Below are 21,197 nucleotides of genomic sequence, written 5' to 3'. Positions count from 1 at the left end.
CCTGGAGGCTCCCAGTAGTGTGGTGCCTTAACCGAGGAAGGGAAGAGTGCTGTTTTCCATCATAGGGGTGCCCCAAAACAGGGATTCTGGAGATGAGTTCTTGGTCTTGGCACCTGGAAATTCCCAACAAGATTTAAGATTTGAGCCTAGGGGCCTACCAGGCCTGCAGTGCGGGTCCTGGAGGTGCAACTGAGAGTGTTTGTTTGAAAGCATGCTCAGGCGGAGAGTCACAATGCCTTCTTGTGCTCAGGGCAATCTTCCGGAGTGGGCGTGGTCTCATTGGACATGCAGCTGACTCCCACTATGAAGGTTAGATAAACATCCCAACTTCCAGGAAACCTGCAATGGGGAAGGAGTTATCTATTGTGCTTTAGGATTCCCCCCTTGGCAGGGATTCAATGAAAGGTCTGGGGACAGATGACTGAATACCAAGGATTGGTAGAGATGAAGGCCCTGATCCATGGCCAGTCTCACAGGCTGGAAATGGGCTCCGCATCCTTGGTCACTGACACGAGGTCAGGTCTCAGGCTCTGTCACACAGCACTAGTGACCAAGGCAGCGTATAAATCAGGGTTCCCTCAAGGGCTGAGCTGATCTATCTTCGAGTAGAGATTCTGGGCCAGACGCACCAGGCCCTACTTCTTTCTATGTGTAAGGCAGAATGCTGCTTTGTGGCTCCAGAATTCCCTATCAAGAGGGCTTGTGGACCAGTATCGTGAGGATGGCATTTTAAACACAAGCTATGGGGTGCCTGGGTGGCTCAGTGGGTTAAGCCACTGCCTTCGGCTCAGGTCAGGATCTCAGGGTCCTGGGATCGAGTCCCGCATCGGGCTCTCTGCTCAGCAAGGAGCCTGCTTCTCTCTCTCTCTGCTTGCCTCTCCATCTACTTGTGATTTCTCTCTGTCAAATAAATAAATAAAATCTTAAATAAATAAATAAATAAATAAATAAAAACACAAGCTATGGTTCAATTCAGGGCAAAGTGGAAGGCAGTTAAAATGTGCAGCGCCTTATTCGAGATATCCAGCACCTGAGTAAGGGCGGATGTCAGATGTTTGCTCATGCTGGGATTTGTGTCTATGATGACTGACAAATGGAGGGGTGGCATCAAGAGGCCATGGAGGATTTCCCCTGATGAGGCTCATGAGATGCTCCAAACAGTACAGTGTCCTTCTACTGGACAAGTGGAGTCTGGTTTGTTTGCTCGAGGTTCCCCCATGTGGAAAGTCTGGATAGCAGAACTCTTCGGCATGGATGCCTGGAAAGCACAACTGCATTGACCATTGCATCTGAGGAATATGGCAGGTTCGTTCTTGTGGCTCTGGGTCGAAGTACCAAGGCCATGAATTTACATGGAGTCTCATGAAAATGGGTCACAATGCTGGTTTTTTACCAGGAAGAACTAAGAATGTTCTGGTGGCTAAGGGGCTGTGCAAGATTCATATACCCTGAGGGTTTGACAAAGGTCCTGAGCTCGGCATTTATCTGGGGACAAGAGATGTTCTGTTGTGGGGCTCAGAGACCATACGTTGTATCATAAGTTGGTATTCCAGAAGAGGCATCTGTGGACAGATGCCTGAAAAGCCAATCTAGGCTTCCAATGAGGTCCTAGGTGCATGTCAGGTACAATCATCTGACTAAGGACCATTGACTTCAGTGTCTGCCTGAGTGGACGTGATCAGGATGTTTCAGACTGTGCATTTGCATCCAGAGTGGCCTCCAATATTGAGGTGGGCTCAGGGGCCTTGCAGGTTTATCCTAATCTGTAGGGTTTGTGCAACTGTGATGGGCCCAGTTTCCTTGAGGATGGCAGGCACAGTCCTATGGTGTGACTCCAGAGATCCCATCCTGGAGGGCATGTGAGCCATGGTTTTGGGAGAGAAGTCTGCAAACCAAAACTCAGGGTAGGGTTAGTGGTGAGGTGATCGCAGGCCCAATGCATAGACCTGGAGGGCAGCACGTCAGGAACAGTAAATCAGGTGACTCTAAGGCAGTAGCACAGGCTATTGTATCTGGATTTTGTATCCACGATGACCTCGGAATGCAGGTGTTGTCTCATGGGTCCATGGGAGATTTTTTTCTCTGAAGGATCCTGGTCTTTGCTATCTAAGGGAAGCGAAGAGTGCTGTTTTCCATCTTAGCGGTGCCCAAAAACAGTGATTCCCGTGACGGACTCTGGGAATGGGCGCATGGAAAATCCCACCAAGTGTTAGGATTTGGGCTTAGGTGCGTACCAGTCATGCAATGCCAGATCTTGGAGTTGCAACTGAGAGTGTTTGTTTGAAAGCATGCTCCGACTGAGGGTCACAGTGCCTGCTTGTGTTCAGGCGGAGCCCTCAGGAGTGGGCGTGGTCTCCTTGGCCATGCAGCTGGTCCCATTCTGAGGGTTTGACACCTATCCCAACAGTCAGGATTCCTGCCATTTGGAACGAGGAGTTCTCTATTGTGCTTCAGGTTCCCGCATTGGTAGGGATTTCAGCAAAGGACTGGGGCAGTTGCATGAATAACAAGGATGGGTAGAGATGACGGCCCTGGGCCATGGCTGGTCTCACATGCTGGATATGAACCCCGCACTGTGGTTCACTGACATGACGTAAGGGCTCAGGCACTGTCAGACACATCACTAGTAGCCAGGCAAAATATAAATCTTGGTTCCCTTGAGGGCCGAGTAGATTGATCTTCATGTGGAGTTTCTGGGAAGACTCACCAGCCTGTTCTTCATGCTTTCAAACAAGCCCTCTCAATTACACCACCAGGATCCTGCATTGCAGTTCCGTTACGCCCCTAGGCCCAAATCCTAACACTATGTGGGCTTTTCCAGACACACAGACCCAGAGCCCATCTCTAGAATCCCTGTTTCGGGGCACCCCTAAGATGGAAAAGTGCATTCTTCCCTTCCCCAAAAATGCCATCAAACTATGGGGAGCCGCCAAGATCCTTCAGAGAAAAAAATCTCTGTCATCTCTACCAATCCTTGGTGTTCAGGCACCTGTCCCCAGACTTGCTGGAATCCCTGCCAATGGGGGAACCTGAAGCACAATAGAGAACTCTTCCTTCCCATGGCAGGTAACCAGGATGTTGGGATGGGGTCCAACCTTCAAAGAGGGAGCCAGCTGCATGGCCAATGATACCACGCCCACTCCTGAGGGCCACCCTGGGCACAAACAGGCATTGCGACCCTCAGCCTGAGCATGTTTTCAAACATGCCCTCTCAGTTGCACCACCAGGTTCCCACATTGCAGGCCTGGTATGCCCCTTGGCCCAAATACTAAGCCTTGGCAGGAATTTCCAAGCACCCTGACCTACAGCCTGTCTCTTGAATCCTTGTTTTGGGGCACACATAAGATGGAAAACAGCACTCTTCCCTTCCCCGAGAAAGCCACCAAACAATGGGAGCCGCCAGGACCTTTAGAGCGGAAAAATCTCCCATGGATCCATGAGTCCACACCTGGATTCCGAGGCCATCCTGGACACACAATCCAGATACAAAAGCCTGTGCTGCCACCTTCGAGTCATCCTTATTTAGGTTCTGGATTTTCGTTTCCACCAGTGCACATGGGAACTGTGTTTTGCTTGACAATGAATTTAACCATAGCTTGGGTTTGCAATTCCATCCTCAGCCTCCTGGTCCACAAGCTCTCTTGAGAGGGAATTTGGGAACCACATAGCAACATTCACATTCCCAATAGAAAGAAATAGGGTCTGGTGAATCTGCCCAGAACCTCCACATGGGGATCAATCTGCTTGGCGCTCAAGAGAATCATGATTTTTAGGCTGTCCTGAGCACTAGTTCTGTGTCTGACAGAGCCTGAGCCAAGACCTAGTTTCAGCCACTCAGAGATCTGAGCCCATATACAGCATGTGAGATGGACCAGGGCCCATGTCAGTCACCTCTATCCACCCTTGGTATTCAGGTATCTGTCCCCAGAACTTTGCTGGAATCCCTGCCAATGGGGGAACCTGAAGCACAATAGATAACTGCTCCTTCCCCATGGCAGGATGCCTGGATGTTAATATGGTTGTCCAAACCTCAAAGTTGGAGCCAGTTGCATGGTCAAGGAGACAACTCTCACTCATGATGGCTGCCCTGGGCACAAGCAGCCATTGTGACCCTCACTTGAGCATGCCTTCAAACAAACCCTCTCAGTTGCACCTCCAGGATCCCGCATTGCAGGCCTGGTATGCCCCTAGAACCAAATCCTACCTTGGTGGGATTTTCCATGTGCCCATACCCAGAGCCTGTCACTGGAATCCCTGTTTTGGGGAACCCCTAGGATGGAAAACAGCACTCTTTGCTTCCCTGAGAAAGCCACCAGACTATTGGGAGCACCCAGGAAACTTGAGAAGAAAAATCTCCCATGGTCCCATGAGTCCACACCTGCATTCTGAGGCCAACATGGATACACAATCTAGATACAAGAGACTCTACTACTGTATTCAAGTCACCTGATTTACAATTCCTGACATCCTGCCCTCCAGGTCTATGCATTGGGTCTGCAAACACCTCGTCACTAACCCTATCCCGAGTTTGTGTTTGCAGATTTCTTTCCCAAAACCATGGCTCACATGTCCTCCAGGATGGGGCCCCTGGAGTCACACCAGAGGACTGTGCCTGCCATCCCCAAGGAAACTGGGCCCATCAGAGTTGCCCAAAGCCTACTGATTAGGAGAAACCTGCAAGGCTCCTGAGCCCACCCAATATTGGAGGCCGCTCTGGATGGAAATGCACAGTCTGAAACACCCTCATCACCTCCATCCTGGCAGACACCCAAGTCAATGGTCCTGAGTCAGATAATTGAACCTGACATGGCCCTATGACCTCATTGGAAGCCTAGATTAGCTTTTAAGGCATCTGTCCTCAGAGGCCTCTTCTGGCATACCAACTTATGATATAGCATATGGTACCTGAGCCCCACAACAAAAAATCTCCTGTCCCCAGACTGAAGCCGTGCTCTTGGACCTGTGTCCAAACCTCAGGATATATGAATTCTGCACAGCCCCTTAGCCACCAGAACATTCTAAGACCTCCCTGGTAACAAACCTGTATTATGACCCATCTTCATGAGGCTCCATGTCAACTCAAGGCTCTGGTACTTCGCCTCAGAGCCACCAGAACAAACCTACCATGTTCCTCAGCTGCAATGGTCAATGGAGGTGTGCTTTCCAGGCCTCCATATGACAGTGCTCTGTTACACAAATTTTCCACATGAGAAACTGGAGCAAACAAACCAGACAGCCCCTGTCCAGTAGAAAGAAATATTGATCTCACAAGCCCCAGGGTGGAAAATCCTCCATGGCCTCTTGACACCAACCCTCAATTTGTTGGTCATCATAGACACAAACTCCAGCCTGAGCAAACATCTGACAACCGTCCATAATCATGTGCTGATATTGGAATCAGCTGCTGCACACTAGAACTGCCTTTCGCTTTGCACGAATTTAACCCCAGCTTCGGATTATAATTTCATCCTCACCCTACTGGTCCGCCCTATCTCTTGATAAAGAATTCTGGAGCCACAGCACAACATTCTGCCTTCCGCATCGAAAGAAGGACCTAGTGAGACTGCCCAGAAACTGTGCATGAGGATCAATATACTCAGCCAAGGAGGGAACCCCTATTTATAGTTTGCCCTGGCCACTAGAGCTGTGTCTGACAGAGCCTGAGCCCCGACCTTGTGTCAGCCACCCAGAGGGTGGGGCCCATATCTAGCATGTGAGACCGGCCATGGTCCAGGGCCATTATCACTACCTGCCCTTGGTATTCAGGCATCTGTCCCCTAGACCTTAGCTGGAATTCCTACCAATGGGGGAACCTGAAGCACAATAGAGAACTCCTCCTTCCCCATTGCAGGAATCCTGGCTTTCAGGTGGGTGTTCAACCTTCAGAATGGGAACTAACTGCATGACCAAGTAGGCAACGCCCACTCCTGATGGCCTTCTGGGCACAAGCAGTCATTGTGACCCTCAGCTTGAGCATGCTTTCAAACAAACACTCTCAGTTGCACCTTAAGGATCCCGCATTGCAGGACTGGTATGGCCCTAGACCCAAATCCTAACCCTTGGTGGGATATTCCAAGCGCTTAGACTCAGAGCCCATCTCTGGAATCCCTTTTTGGGGGCACGCCTAAGCTAGAAAACAGCACTCATCCCTTCCCCGAGAAATCCACCAAACTATTGGGAACCGCCAGGATCCTTGAGAGGAAAAAATCTCCCATGGACCCATGAAACCTCACCTGCATTCCAAGGCCATTGTGGAAATTAAATCCAGATACAATAGCCTGTGCTACCACATTCGAGTCACCTGATGTACAGTTCCAGACTTGCCGCCCTCTAGGTCTATGGATTGGGACTAGGATCACCTCACCGCTAACCCTAACCCTCTCTTAAAACCATGGCGTACATGTCCTCCTGGATGGGGTCTCTGGAGTCACACCACAGGACTGTGCCTGCAATCCCCAAGGAATCTGCACATTACAGTTGTCCAAACCCTCCAGATAAGTAGAAACCTGCAAGGACCCTGAGCTAACCCTAGTAATGAACGCCACTCTGGATGCAGATGCGCAGTCTGAAACACCGTGATCACCTGCATCCAGTCAGGCATCAGAGTCAATGGTCCTGAGTCAGAAGATTGAACCTGACATTCCCCTAGGACCTCATTCGAACCTTAGATTAGGTTTTCAGGCTTCTGTCCTCAGAGGCCTGTTCTGGAATACCAACTTATGATACAACATATGGTCGCTGAGCCTCACAACAGAACATCTCCTGTCCTCAAACGGAATCCGGGCTCTTGGACCTGTGTCAAATCCTCAGGCTAGATGAATCCTGCATGGCCCCTTAACCACCAGAAGATTCTAAGATCTCCCTGGTAACAAACCAACATTTTGACCCATCTTCATGGGGTTCCATGTCCAATCCAGTCCGTGGTTCTTAGCCTCAGAGCCACCAGAATGAACTTGCCATGTTCCTCTGCTACAATGGTTAATGGAGGTGTGCTTTCTAGGCATTGATGTGGGAGAGCTATGCTATCCAATCTTTCCATATGGGGAAACCTGGAGAAAACAAACCAGACTGCCCCTGTCCAGTAGAAGGAAACCTTGCTGTTTAGAGCATCTCACAAACTCCCGCCTGGGAAATCTTCCATGGCCTCTTGACACAACCCCTCCATTTATTGCTCATCATAGACAAAACTCCAGCATGAGCAAACACCTGACATCCGCCCTTACTCAAGTGCTGGATATTTGATTCAAACGCTGCACACTGGAAGTTCCTTTCACTTGACATTGAATTTAACCATAGCTTGGGTTTACAATTCCATCCTCAGTCTCCTGGTCCTCAAGCCCTATTGATAGGGAATTCTGGAGTCACAATGGAGCATTCTGTATTCACAATAGAAAGAAAAAGGGCCTGGTGAGTCTGTCCAGAAACCCCACATGACGATCAATCTGCTCGGTGCTCAAGGGAACACCGATTTATAGGCTGCCCTGGGTACTAGCGCTGTGTCTGAGAGAGCCTGAGCCAAGACATAGTGTCAGCCACCCAGAGATCAGGTTCCATATCCACGATTTGAGACTGGTCATGGCCCATGTCCGTCACCTCTACCCATCCTTGGTATTCAGGCATCTGTCCCCAGACCTTTGCTGGAATCCCTGCCTATGGGGGAAACTGAAGCACAATAGAGAACTCCTCTTTCCCCATGGCAGGAATCCTGGCTGTTGGGATGGGTGTCCAACCCTCACAGTGGGAGCCAGTTGCATGACCAAGGAGACCATGCCCACTCATGAGGGCCACCTTGTGCACAAGCAGGCATTGTGACCCTCAGCCTGAGCATGATTTCAAACAAGCCCTCTCAGTTCAACCTCCAGGATCCCGAATGCAGGCCTGGTAAGCCTCTAGGCCCAAATCCTAACACTTGGTGGGATTTTCCAGGGCACCAACCCAGAGTCCATCTCTGGAATTCCTATTTTGGGGCACCCCTATCATGGAAAACAGCACTCTTTCCTTCCCCGAGAAAGCCACCAACTATTGCCACCTGCCAGGATCCTTAGAGAGGAAAAATCTCCCATGGACCCTTGAGACCACACCGGCATTCCGAGGCCATCCTGGACACACAAGCCAAATACAAAAGCCTGTGCTACCGCCTCGAGGCACCTGATTTATAGTTCCTGACGTGCTGCCCTCCAGGTCTATGCACTGGGACTGCGATCACCTTGCCGCTCACCTTAACCTGAGTTTGTGTTTGCAGATTTCTCTCCCAAAACCATGGCTCATATGTTTTCCAGGATGGTGTTTCTGGAGCCAAACCACAGGGCTGTGCCTGCCATCTCCAAGGAAAATGAGTCCGTCAGAGTTTCCAAAACCCTCGGGATAAGGAGAAATCTGCAAGACCCCTAAGCCTACCCCAATATTGGAGGCCGCTCTGGACACAACTGCGCAGTCTGAAACACCCTGATCACCTGAATCCAGGCAGACACCCAAATCAATGGTCCTGAGTCAGAAGATTGAACCTGACATGCCCCTACGACCTCATTGGAATCCTAGATTAGGTTTTCAGGCATCTGTCTTCAGAGAACTGTTCTGGAGTACCAACTTTTAATACAACATATGGAACCCGAGCTCAACAACAGTACATTTCCTATCCCGAGATGGAAGCCATGCTCTTGGACCTGTGTCAAACTCTCAGGGTAGATGAATCCTACTCGGCCCGAAGCCACCAGCAGATTCTTAGATCTCAATAATTACAGTTCCAGACGAGCTGCCCTCCAGGTCTATGCATTGGGCCTGTGATGTCCTCTCCACTCACCCTAAACCGAATTTGTGTTTACCGACATCTCTACCTAAACCATGGCACACATTCCCTCTAGGATGGGGTCTCTGGATCCACACCACAGGACTGTCAATCCCATACCCAAGGAAACTGTGCCCGTCACAGTTGCCCAAATCTTCTAGATTAGGAGAAGCCTGCAAGGCCCCTGAGCCTACTTCAATAATGGCAGCAGCTCTGAATGCAAATGCACTGTCTGAAACAACCTAATCACCTACCTCCAGGGAGACAGACAAGTCAATGATCAAGAGTTATAAGATTGAACCTGAAATACCCATGGGCCTTCAATAAAACCCCATTAGGTTTTCAGGCATCTGTCCTTAGGGGCCTGTTCTGGAATACCAACTTATGACACATCATGTGGTCCCTGAGCCACACGACATTGCATCTCCTGTCTGCAGCAGGATACTGTGCTCTTCGACCTGTGCCAAACGCTCCGGGTAGAAGAATCCTGCATGGCACCTTAGCAACCAAGAAATTCGAAGATCTCCTTGGTAACAAACCAGCATTGTGGCCCATCTGCAAGAGATTCCATGTCAACTCAAGGCCTTGGTACTTCTCCCCAGAGCCACCAGAACGAACCTGTCATGTTCCTCAGCTGCGATGGTCAAACGAGGTGTGCTTTCCAGGCATCCAAGCCAGAGAGCTCTGCTTCACAAACTTTCCACGTGGGGGAATCTAGAGCAAACAAACCAGACTTCACCTGCCCAGTAGAAGGAAACCTTATGTTTGGAGCAGCTCACAGGCCTCAGTGTGTGAACTCCTCCATGGCCTCTTGACACCACCCCTCCACTGGTCATCATAGACAAAAACTCCAGAGTGAGCAAACACCTGACATGTACCCTTATTCTGGTGCTGGATGTCTCGAATAAACCGCTGCACATTGGAACTGTCTTCCACTTGGCACTTAATTGAACCGTAGCTTGTGTTTACAATTCCATCATTACCCAACTGGTCCACAAGCCCTCTTGTTAGGGGAATCTGGAGCCACAACGCAGCATTCTGCCTTCTGCATCGAATGAAGAAGTGCCTGGTGAGGGTGCCCAGATATGAGGATCAATATGCTCGGTCCTCCAATCAACCCTGATTTATGAGCTGCCATGGCCACTAGTGCTGTGTCTGACAGAGACTGAACCCCGACCGAATTTCAGCCACAAGAGAGCGGGCCCCATATGTAACATTTTGCATGGTCATGGCCCAGGTATGTCATATCTCCCCATCCTTGGTCTTCAGGCATCTGTCCCCAGAACTTGGCTGAAATCCATGCCAATGCGGGAATCTGCAGAACAATAGAGATCTCCTCTTTCCCCGTGGCAATAAACCTGGCTGTTGTGATGGGTGTCCAACCCTCAAAGGGGTGCCAGTTACAAGACCTGTGTGACGTCGCCCACTCCTGAGGGTCACCCTGGGCATTAACAGGCATTGTGACCCTCACCCTGTGCATGCTTTTAGACAATCCCTCTTAGCTGCACCACCATGATGCCGCAGTGCAGGCCTGGTAAGACTCTAGGCACAAATCCTAAAACTTGGTGGGTTTTTCCAGGTGCCCAAACCCAGAGCCGGTCTCTGGAATCCCTGTTTTGGTGTACCCCTAAGATGGAAAACAGCACTCTTCCCTTCCCCGAAAAAGACACAAAACTATGGGGAGCCACCAGGATCCATAGAGAGGAAAAGTCTCCCATGGACCCATGAGAACACCCTGCATTCCGAGACCATCCTGGACACACTATCCAGAGAGAAAAGCCTCTGCTTCAACCTTCCAGTCACCCTAATTACAATTCCAGACAAGCTTCCCTCCAGGTCTATGCATTATGCCTGTGATCACCTCATTACATACCCTAATCCAAATTTGTGTTTGTAGACTTCTCTACCAAAACCATGGCACACATGCCCTCCAGGATGGGGTCTCTGGATCCACACTACAGGACTGTCCCTGCCATCCCCAGTGAAACTGCCCATCCCAGTTGCCCAAACCTTCTAGATTAGGAGAAACATGCAAGGCCCCTGAGCCTACCCCAATATTGGCAGATGCTCTTCACAAATGTGAAGTCTGAAACACCCTGATCACCTACACCCAGGCAGACAGCCAAATCAATGGTCCTGAGTCAGAATAGTGAAGTTAACCTGCCCCTAGGACGTCATTGGAACCCTAGATTCGGTTTTCAGACCTCTGTCCTCAGAGGCCTGTTCTGGAATGTGAACTTATGATACAACATGTGGTCCTTGGGCCACGCAACAGAACATTTCCTGTCTCCAGAAGGAAACCGTGCCCTTCCACATATGCCAAAGCCCAGGGTAGTAGAATCCTGCACAGCACCTTAGCCACCAGCACATTCTAAGATCTCCCTGGTAACAAACCAGCATTGTGTCCCACCTGCAAGAGATTCCATGTCAACTCAAGGACTTGCTACTTGCTACTTTGCTCCAGAGACAGCAGAACGAACCTGCCATGTTCTTCAACTGCAATGGTCAATGGAGTTGAGCTTTCCAGGCATACATGCGGAAGAGCTCTGCTACCCAAACTTTCCACATGAGAGAGCCTGGAGCAAGTAAACCGATTCCACCTGTCCAGTGGAATGAAACATTGCTGTGTGGATCAGCTCATAAGCCTCAGCGTGAAAACCCCTCTGTGGCCTCTGGACGCCACCCGTCTATTTGTCATACATCAACGACACAAACTCCAGGGTGAGCAAATATCTGACATCTGCCCTTACTCAGGTGCTGGATATCTCGAATAAGCCGCTGCACATAGGAACTGCCTTCCGCTTGCACTGAATTGAACCGTACCTTGTGTTTACAATTACATCCTCACCCGAGCTGTCCCCAGTCCCTCTTGATAGGGATTTCTGGAGCCACAATGCAGCATTCTGCCTTCCCTACAGAAAGAAGTGCCTGGTGAGTCTGGCCAGAAACACCACATGAGGATTAATCTGCTTGGCCCTCGAGGGAACCCAAATTTATAGGTTGCCCGGCCACTCGTGCTGTGTCAGACAGAGACTGGAAGGCCCCTGAGCCCACCCCAATATTGCCGGCCACTCAGGACGCAGATTCGCAGTATGAAATACCCTGATCACCTACATCCAGGGAGATAGCCATGTCAATGATCGTGAGTTAGAAGATTGAACCTGAAATGGCCCTAGGCCCTCAATGGAACCCCATTAGGTTTTCAGACATCTGTCCTCAGGGGCCTTTTTTGAATACCAATTTATGACACATGATGTGGTCCCTGAACCACATGACAGTACATCTCCTGTCCACAGCAGGATACAGTGCTCTTCGACCTGTGCCAAACGCTCAGGGTAGGAGAATCCTTCATGGCACCTTGGCAACGAGCACATTCTAAGAGCTCCTTGGTAACAAACCCGTATTGTGGCCCAACTGCAAGAGATTCCAAGGCCTTGGTACTTCAACTCAAGGCCTTGGTACTTGTCCCCAGAGCCAGCAGATCGAACCTGCCATGTTCCACAGTTGTAATGGTCAATGGAGGTGTGCTTTCCAGGCATCCAGGCCGAAGAGCTCTGCTTCACAAACTTTCCACATTGGGGAATCTAGAGCAAACAAACCAGACTTCACCTTCCCAGTAGAAGGAAACCTTACTGTTCGAAGCAGCTCACAGACCTCAGCGTGTGAACTCCTCCATGGACTCTCGACATCACCCTCCATTTGTCGGTCATCATAGAGACAAACTCCAGGGTGAGCAAATATCTGATATGCACCCTTATTTCGGTGCTGGATGTCTCGAATAAACCGCTGCACATTGGAACTGCCTTCCACTTGGCACTGAATTGAACCATGGCTTGTGTTTACAATTCCATCATCACCAGACTGGTCCCCAAGCCCTCTTGATAGGGAAATCTGGAGCCACAATGCAGCATTCTGCCTTCCCCATCAAAGGAAGAAGTGCCTGGTGAGTGTGCCCAGAAACCCCATATGAGGATCAATCTGCTCGGCCCTGGAGTCAACACCGAATTAAAGGTTGTCCTGACCACTAGTACTCTGTCTGACAGAGACTGAGCCCCAACCGAGTTTCAGCCACCAGTCAGCGGGCCCCATATCCAGCATTTTGGATGGTCATGGCCCAAATATGTCACCTCTACCCATCTTTGGTATTCAGGGACCTGTCCCCAGACCTTGGCTGGAATCCCTGATAATGGGGGAACCTGAAGCACAATAGAGATCTCCTCTTTCCCCACGGCAATAAACCGGGCTATTGGGATGGATGCCCAACCCTCAAAGGGGAGCCAATTACAAGACCAGTGAGACCTCGCCCACTCCTGAGGGCCATCCTGGGCACAAACAGGCACTGTGACCCTCAGTCTGAGTATGCATTCAAATAATCCCTCTCAGTTGCACCACCATGATCCCACATGCAGGCCTGTATGCCTCTAGGCACAAATCCTAAAACTTGGTGGGATTTTCCAGGTGCCCAGACCCAGAGCCCATCTCTGGAATCCCTGTTTTGGGGTACCCCTAAGATGGAAAAGATCACTCTTCCCTTCCCTGAAAAAGCCAACAAACTATGGGGAGCTGCCAGGATCCATAGAGAGGAAAAGTCTCTCATGGATGCATGAGAGCACACCTGCATTTCGAGGCAATCCTGGACACACAAACCAGAGTGAAAAGCCTGTGCTATCTCCTTCCAGTCACCCTAATTACAGTTACAGACGAACTGCCCTCCAGGTCTATGCATTGAGCCTGCAATCACATTGTCATTCACTCTAATCCGAATTTGTGTTTGCAGACTTCTCTACCAGAACCATGGCACACATGCCTTCCAGGATGGGGTCTCTGGATCCACATGAGAGCACTGTCCCTTCCATCCCCATGGAAACTGTTCCTGTCCAGTTGCCCAAACCTTCTAGATTAGGAGAAATCTGAAGGTCTCTGAGTCTACCCCAATATTGGCGGCCACTCTGAATGCAAATGCGCAGTCTGAAGCACCCAGATCACCTACATACAGTCAGATAGCCAAATCAATGGTCCCGAGTCAGAATAGTGAATGTAACATGCCCTAGGACTTCATTGGAACCCTAGATTCTGTTTTCAGACATCTGCCCTCGGAGGTCTGCTCTGGAATGTGAACTTATGATACAACATGTCCCTGGGCCACACAACAGAACATCTCCTGTCTCCAGAAGGAAACCGTGCCATTCCATCTGTGCCAAAGCCCAGGGTAGTAGAATCTTGCACAGCACCTTAGCCAACAGCACATTCTAAGATCTCCCTGGTAACAAACCAGCATTGTGGCCCATCTGCAAGAGATTCCATGTCAACTCAAAGACATGGTACTTCGCACCAGAGACAGCAGAACGAACCTTCCATGTTCCTCAGTTGCAATGGTCAATAGAGTGGAACTTTCCAGGCATCCATATGGTAGAGCTCTGCACTTAAACTTTCCACATGGGGACCCTGGAGCAAATAAAACAGACTCCACTTGTCCAGTAGAATGAAACCTTGCTCTTTAGGGCAGCTCATAAGCCTCTATGTGAAAACCCCTCCGTGGATTCTGGACGCCACCCCTCCATTTGTCACTCATCATAGACACAAACTCCAGTGTGAGCAAATATCTGACATCCGACCTTACTCAGGTAATGGATATCTCGAATAAGCCTCTGCACATAGGAACTGCCTTCTGCTTGGCACTGAATTGAACCGTAGCTTGTGTTTACATTTCCATCCTCACCCGACTGGTCCAAAAGTCCTCTTGATAGGGAATTCTGGACCCACAACACAGCATTCTGCCTTCCCTACAGAAAGAAGTGCCTGGTGAGTCTGGCCAGAAAACCCACCTGAGGATCAATCTGCTCAGTCCTCAAGGGAACCCCAATTTAAAGGTTGCCCTGGCCACTAGTGCTGTGTCTGACAGAGCCTGAGCCCCGTCCTAATGTCAGTCACCAGAGAGTGGACCCCACATCTAGCATTTGGGATTGTCATGGCCCAAGTACGTCATCTCTACCCATCCTTGGTATTCAGGCACCTGTCCCCAGACCCTTGCTGGAATAGCTGCTAATGGGGGATCCTGAAGCACAATAGAGAACTCCTCCTTCCTCATGGCAGGGCATTTGGCTGTTGGGAAGGGTGTCCAAACCTCAAAGTGGGAGCAAGTTACAAGACCAATGAGACTACGCACACTCTTGAGGGCTGCCCTGGTTTCAAACAGGCATGTGACCCTCAACCTGAGCGTGCTTTCAAACAATCCCTCTCAATTGTACCACCAAGATCCCACATTGCAGGCCTCATATGCCCCTAGGCCCAAATCCTAATACTTGGTGGGATGTCCCAAATGCCTTGAACTAGAGCCCGTCTCTGGAATCCCTGTTTTGGGGCACTCCTAAGATAAAAAACAACACTCTTCCCTACCCCGAAAAAGACACCAAACTATGGAGATCCGCCAGGATCCATTGAAAGGAAAAGTCTCCCATGGACCCATGAGACCACACCTGCATTCCGAGGCAATCCTGGACACACAATTCAGAGAGAACTGCCTGTGCTACTACCTTCCAGTCACCGTAATTAAATTTCCTGATGATCTGCCCTCCAGGTCTACGCATTGGGCCTGCGATCACATCACCACAAATTCGCTAACCTGAATTTTTGTTTTCCAACTTCACTCCAAAAACCATGGCACACATGCCTACCATAGTGGGATCTCTGCAGTCAAACCAGAGAACTCTGGCCCCCAATTGCAAGGACATTGTGCATTTCAAAGTTGCCCAAACCTTCCAGATTAGGAGAAACCTGCAAAGACCCTGAGCCCACCCCAATATTGCCAGACAATCTGGACACAAATGTGCAGTCTGAAACACCCTGATCACCTACATCCAGGGAGACAACCAAGTCAATGATCGTGAGTTAGAAGATTGAACCTGAAATGCCCCTAGGCCCTCAATGGAATCCCATTGAGTTTTCAGGCATCTGTCCTCAGGGGCCTGTTCTGGAATACCAAATAATGACACATCATGTGGTCCCTGAGCCACATGACAGAACATCACCTGTCCCCAGAAGGATACCGTGCTCTTCAACCTGTGCCAAACCCTCAGGGTAGGAGAATCCTGCATTGCCACATAGCAACCAGCATTCTAAGATCTCCCTGGTAACAAACCAGCATTGTGACCCATCTGCAAGAGAACCCATGTCAACTCAAGGCCTTGGTACTTCTCCCCAGAGCCCCAGAACGAACCTGCCATATTCCTCAGCTGCAATGGTCAAGGGAGGTGTGCCTTCCAGGAATCTATACCAGAGAGCTCTGCTTCACAAACTTTCCACATGGGAGAACCTAGAGCAAACAAACCAGACTTCACCTGTCCAGTACAAGGAAACATTACTGTTTGCATAAGTTCACAGGCCTCAGAGTGTGAACTTTCCATGGCCTCTCGGGGACACCACTCCATTTTTCGGTCATCATAGACACAAACTCTAGTGTGAGCAAACATCTGACATGCACCCTTATTCCAATGCTGGATGTCTCGTATAAACTCCTGCACATTAGAACTGCCTTCAGCTTGTCACTGAATTGAACTGTAGCTTGTGTTCACAATTCCATCCTCTCGCTACTGGTCCCCAGGCCCTTTTAATAGGTGATTGTAGAGTCACACTGCAGCATTCTGCCTTCCCTATAGAAATAAGTGCCTGGTGAGTCTGGCCAGAAACCCCAAATGAGGATCAATCTACTTGGCGCTTGAGGGAACCCCAATTTATAGGTTGCTCTGGCCATTAGTGCTGTGTCTGAAAGAGCTTGATCCCTGACCTATTGTCAGTCACCAGTCTATCTATCATTTGGGATTGCCATGGCTCAAGTACGTCATCTCTACCTATTCTTTGTATTCAGGCACCTGTCTCCAGACCTTTGCTGGAACCCCTGCCAATGGGGGAACCTGAAGCACAATAGAGAACTCCTCCTTCCCCATGACAGGAGACCTGGTTGTTGGGATGGGTGTCCAACCCACAAAGTGGGAGCCAGCTACATGGCCAATGAGACCACGGTCACTACTGAGGGCCACCCTGGGCACAAACATGCATTGTGACCCTCAGCCTGAGCATGCTTTCAAACAAGCCCTCTCAGTTTCACCAACATGATTCTGCATTGTAAGCCTGGTAAACCCTTAAGCCCAAATCCTAAAACTTGGTGGTATTTTCCAGGGACCCAGATCCAGATCTAATCTCAGAAATCCCTGTTTTGGGGCACCTCTAAGATGGAAATCAGCACTCTTCCCTTCCCCAAAAAAGCCACCAAACTATGGAGAGCCACCAGGATCCTAAGTGAGGTAACGTCTCCCATGGACGCAAGAGACCACACCTGAATTCAGAGTCCATCCTGGACACACAGTCCAGATAGAAAAGTCTGTGTTATCGCCTTCCAGTCACCCTAATTACAGTTCCTGATGAGCTGCACTCCAGGTCTATGCATTGGGCCTGCGATCACCTTTCCACTAACACTAACCCACATTTGTGTCTGTAGACTTTGCTCCCAGAACCATGGCTCATAGCCCTCCAGGATAGAGTCTCTGGATCCACACCACAGGACTGTGCCTGCCATCCCCAAGGAAACTGTGCCCGTCAAAGCTGCCCAAACCTTCCAGCTTAGGAGAAACATGCAAGGCCCCGAGCCCACCCCAATATTGTCAGCAGCGCTGGATGCAAATGCCAGTCTGAAACACCCTGATCACCTACATCCAAGCAGACAGCCAAGTCAATGTTCCTGGGTCAGAAGATTGAACATGACATGCCCCTAGGACCTCATTGGAACCCTAGATTAGGTTTTCAGGCATCTGTCTTTGGGTCCTGTTCTAGAGTACCAACTTAGGATACAACATGTGGTCCCTGAGCCACACAAAAGAATATCTTTTGTCCCCAGAAGGAAAACGTGTCCTTCGACCTATGCCAAACCCTCAGGTTTGGAGAATCCTGCAGAGTACCTTAGACACCAGCACATATGCTAGTTTGTGAGTTGCTCCAAATCACAAGGTTTCCATCTGCAGGACAGTTGAGTCCTGTTAAATGGCTCCAGATCGTCCCATACGGAAGGACTGGAGAGCAGGGTTCAAAGGATGGGTGCTTGTACCACATACCTCCCATACCCATTGGCTCTTTGCGTCAAGACATGTTTGAACTAATGGCTCTGGGGTGAGCTACCCAGGGGGCTGAATTGAAACGGACTATCCTGAGGATGGGTCGTAATGTGGGTTTGTGTCCATGGAGACCTTGGAATGTTCTTGTGGCTCAGGGGCCTTGCAGAATTTGCCTAACCGAAGGGTTTGATATGGCTCCAATAAAAAACTCCCCATGTTTAGATGAGAGAGGTTCTGTTTGGTGCCTCAGAGAAGCCCCAGATTCTGGTCTTCAAACCAGTTCTCTGAGGAGAGAAACCTGGAAACCAAAACTAGGGCTCAGATTAGGGCCTAGGTGCCTGTCCGTTTCAATCTTCTGTCTCTGGGGACACTGTCTGAGTGTCTAAGTGGAGATAGTTGCTCAGCTGGTGTCAGAGTGCCTCTCTTAGTCCAGGGCAGCCTACACTATTGGCATGGCCTCGGAGGCCTTGGAGGTTTCTCATAATCTGTAGGGTTCTGGCCAATGGATTGGGCACAGTTTCCTTGGAGAGAACAGGCACAGTCCTTTGGTGTGTCTCCATAGGCCCTAGCCTGGATGGTGTGTAGGTCCGGGCTGTGGGCACAGAAGTCTGAAAGCACTAATGAGGATTAGGTGTGGCACGGAGGGTATGGCAGGCCGGATCCACAGACCATGAGGGGAGCTCCTCGGCTTATGAAAGAAGGGCGACTGAGAGGCAGTCACGCAAGCTTTTGTCTCTGGATGTTGTGTCCAGGATAGCCGTGGAAAGAAGGAGTGGCCTCAGGGGCTGTGGAAGAGTCTCCCTCTCTGATGAGTTGGACCAGCTCCCAAGATTTTGTGGTCATTTTGGGGAAAGGGTGGAGTCCTGTTGTCTGCTTCAGGTGTTCCTCCAGGAGAGGGACTCCAGATCACAGGCCTGGGTACGAGCAACTGGATAACTTGAACTCTGGTGAGGAATGGGAGCATTGGGGCTTAGCAAGCCCCATATGTGGTCTCTTGGTCCAGGCCCTGACGGGCCTTACTTTGACATGGGGCTCACGCTGATGGTCACAATGCGAGTTTGTGCCCAAGGAGGCACTCAAGTATGTGCTTGGCCTCAGGGTCCATGAAGGTTTCTCCTACTCTGAAGGTGTGACTCTATGCCAATAGCAAGCTTTACAGCCATGGGGAAGGAGGAGTTCTGATTTGTGCTTCAGGTACCAACGTGTGCCAAGATTTGATATAATGTCTAAGTTCAGATGTCTGAAAACTCAGGTTGGGAAGAGATGACGGCATAAGGCCATGGCGTGTCCGATGTGCTGGGTGTGAGGCCAGGTGTCTCCTTGTCTGTCGGGACGTCTGGCCTCAGGCTGTGTCAGACAGAGCATTAGTGCCCAGGGCAGCCTATCCATTTGGGGTGCAGTCGAGGCCCGAGCATGTTGATCCTCATTTGGGGTTTCTGGAAAGCCCCATAGGGCAAAGTTTTTATTCTGGTGGGCAGGCAGAGGACTGTGTTGTGGTTCCGGAATTCCCAGTCTGGAGGGCTTGTTTGCCAGGAGTGTGAGGAAGGAAGTCTGAAAACACAAGCTAGCATTAGGTTTGGGGCCGAGGGCACGGCAGGCCCACTCTGTAGAGGCTGAATCAAGATCTCCTGAATCTGAGGTCAGGGTGAGTATCAGACGTTGCCTCAGGCTGGAGTTTGTGTTCATGATGGCCCCTTCCTGTAGGGGGTGGGGGCTTCATGAGGCCAGGGAAGTTTTCGTACATTGAGAGTTGTGAGCTGCTCCAAACCTCAAAGTTTCCTTTTGCAGGACAGTCGAGTCCTATTAGATGGTTCCTGGATACCCCATACGGAAAGACTCGAGAGCAGGGGTCTAAGCTTGGATGCCTGGAAACGCCACCTCACATACACACTAGCTGATCGGGGCAAGGAAGGCTCAATCTGTGGGCTCTTGGGCTAGCTACCCAGTTGGCTGAGTTGAAATGGACTCTCCTGAGGATGAGTCACAATGTGGGTTGGTGGCCATGGCTATCTTAGAATTTGGCGGTGGCTTAGGGACTCTGCAGGATTCTCCAACCCAAGGGTTTGACACAGCTCCAACAAGAAAGCTTCTAATGTGGAGACGAGAGATGTTCTGTTTGGTCCCTAAGGAAAGCCCCATACGCTGGTCTTCAAACCAAGGCCTCTGAAGAGTGACAGCTGGACACCAAAGCAAGAGTTTAGATTAGGGCCTAGGGGCCTGTCCAGTTTAATCTTCTGTCTCTGTGGACATCATTGTGCATGTCTGTGTGGAGGTAGTTGCTCAGCTTGTGTCAGAATGCCCCTGTTTGTCCAGGGTGGCTTACAGTAGTGGGATGTCCTCGGGGCCTTGATAGTTCTCCTATTCTGTGGGGTTGTGGGCAATTAAAATAGCACAGCCTCCTAGGAGAGAGCTGGAAAGTCCTGTGGTGTGGCTCCAGAGGCCCCAGCCTGGAGGCTGTGTGAGCCAGGGCTGTGGGGACAGACATCCAAAAACACAAACTCGGCTGAGGTTTGGGGCAGAGGTAATGGCATGAGTGATCTATAGTCTGCGAGGCAAGCTCTTCATGATTAGAAAGGAGGGCGAGTGAGAGGCGGTAATTCAAGTTTTTGTCTCTGGATGTTGTATTCACAATGGTCGTTTAATGTAGTGGAGGCCTCATGAACCATGGAAGAGTCTCCCTCTCTGATGATTTGTCAAGATCCCAAGAGTTTGGGATCGTTCTGTGGGAATGGAGGAGTCCTGTTTTCTGCCTAATGTGTCTCCCCAATAGATGGATCCTAGAGCAGAACCCTGGGTACAGACAACTGGAATACCCACCCTCTGGTTAGGCCTGGGGGCCTATGGGCATGGCAAGCCCCATATGCAGGCTCTTGGTCCAGCCACTGAGAGGTGTTACTTGAATAGTGGACTTATGCTGATGGTCTCAATGTGTGTTTGTGCCCAAGGCGGCCCTCAATCTTGGGTGGGGCCTCATTGAGCATGCAGATTTCTCCTACACTGAACCTTGGACATGCCAACCTAAAGGTTTCTTGCCACGGGGAAGGGGGAGTTCTTATTTCTACATCATGTTCACCTCTGGGCAGTGATTGGAGATAAGGTCTAGGTTCTGAAGTCTGAAAACCGAGGTTGGGAAGAGATGACGACACTAGGCCATGGCGGGTCCAATGTGTTCAGTTTGGGGTCAGCTTTCTAGGTGTCGTTCAGGAGGTCTGTGCTCAGGCTGTGCCGGACAGGGCATTCATGCCCAGATAGGCTGTATAATTGGGGTACAGTCAAGTGGCATGCAGAAGATAATCATTTGGGGATTT

This window comes from Neovison vison, chromosome 5, assembly GCF_020171115.1.
Source record: "Neovison vison isolate M4711 chromosome 5, ASM_NN_V1, whole genome shotgun sequence".
In the NCBI taxonomy this organism is placed as follows: domain Eukaryota; kingdom Metazoa; phylum Chordata; class Mammalia; order Carnivora; family Mustelidae; genus Neogale; species Neogale vison.
This window is presented reverse-complemented; position numbering follows the sequence as displayed.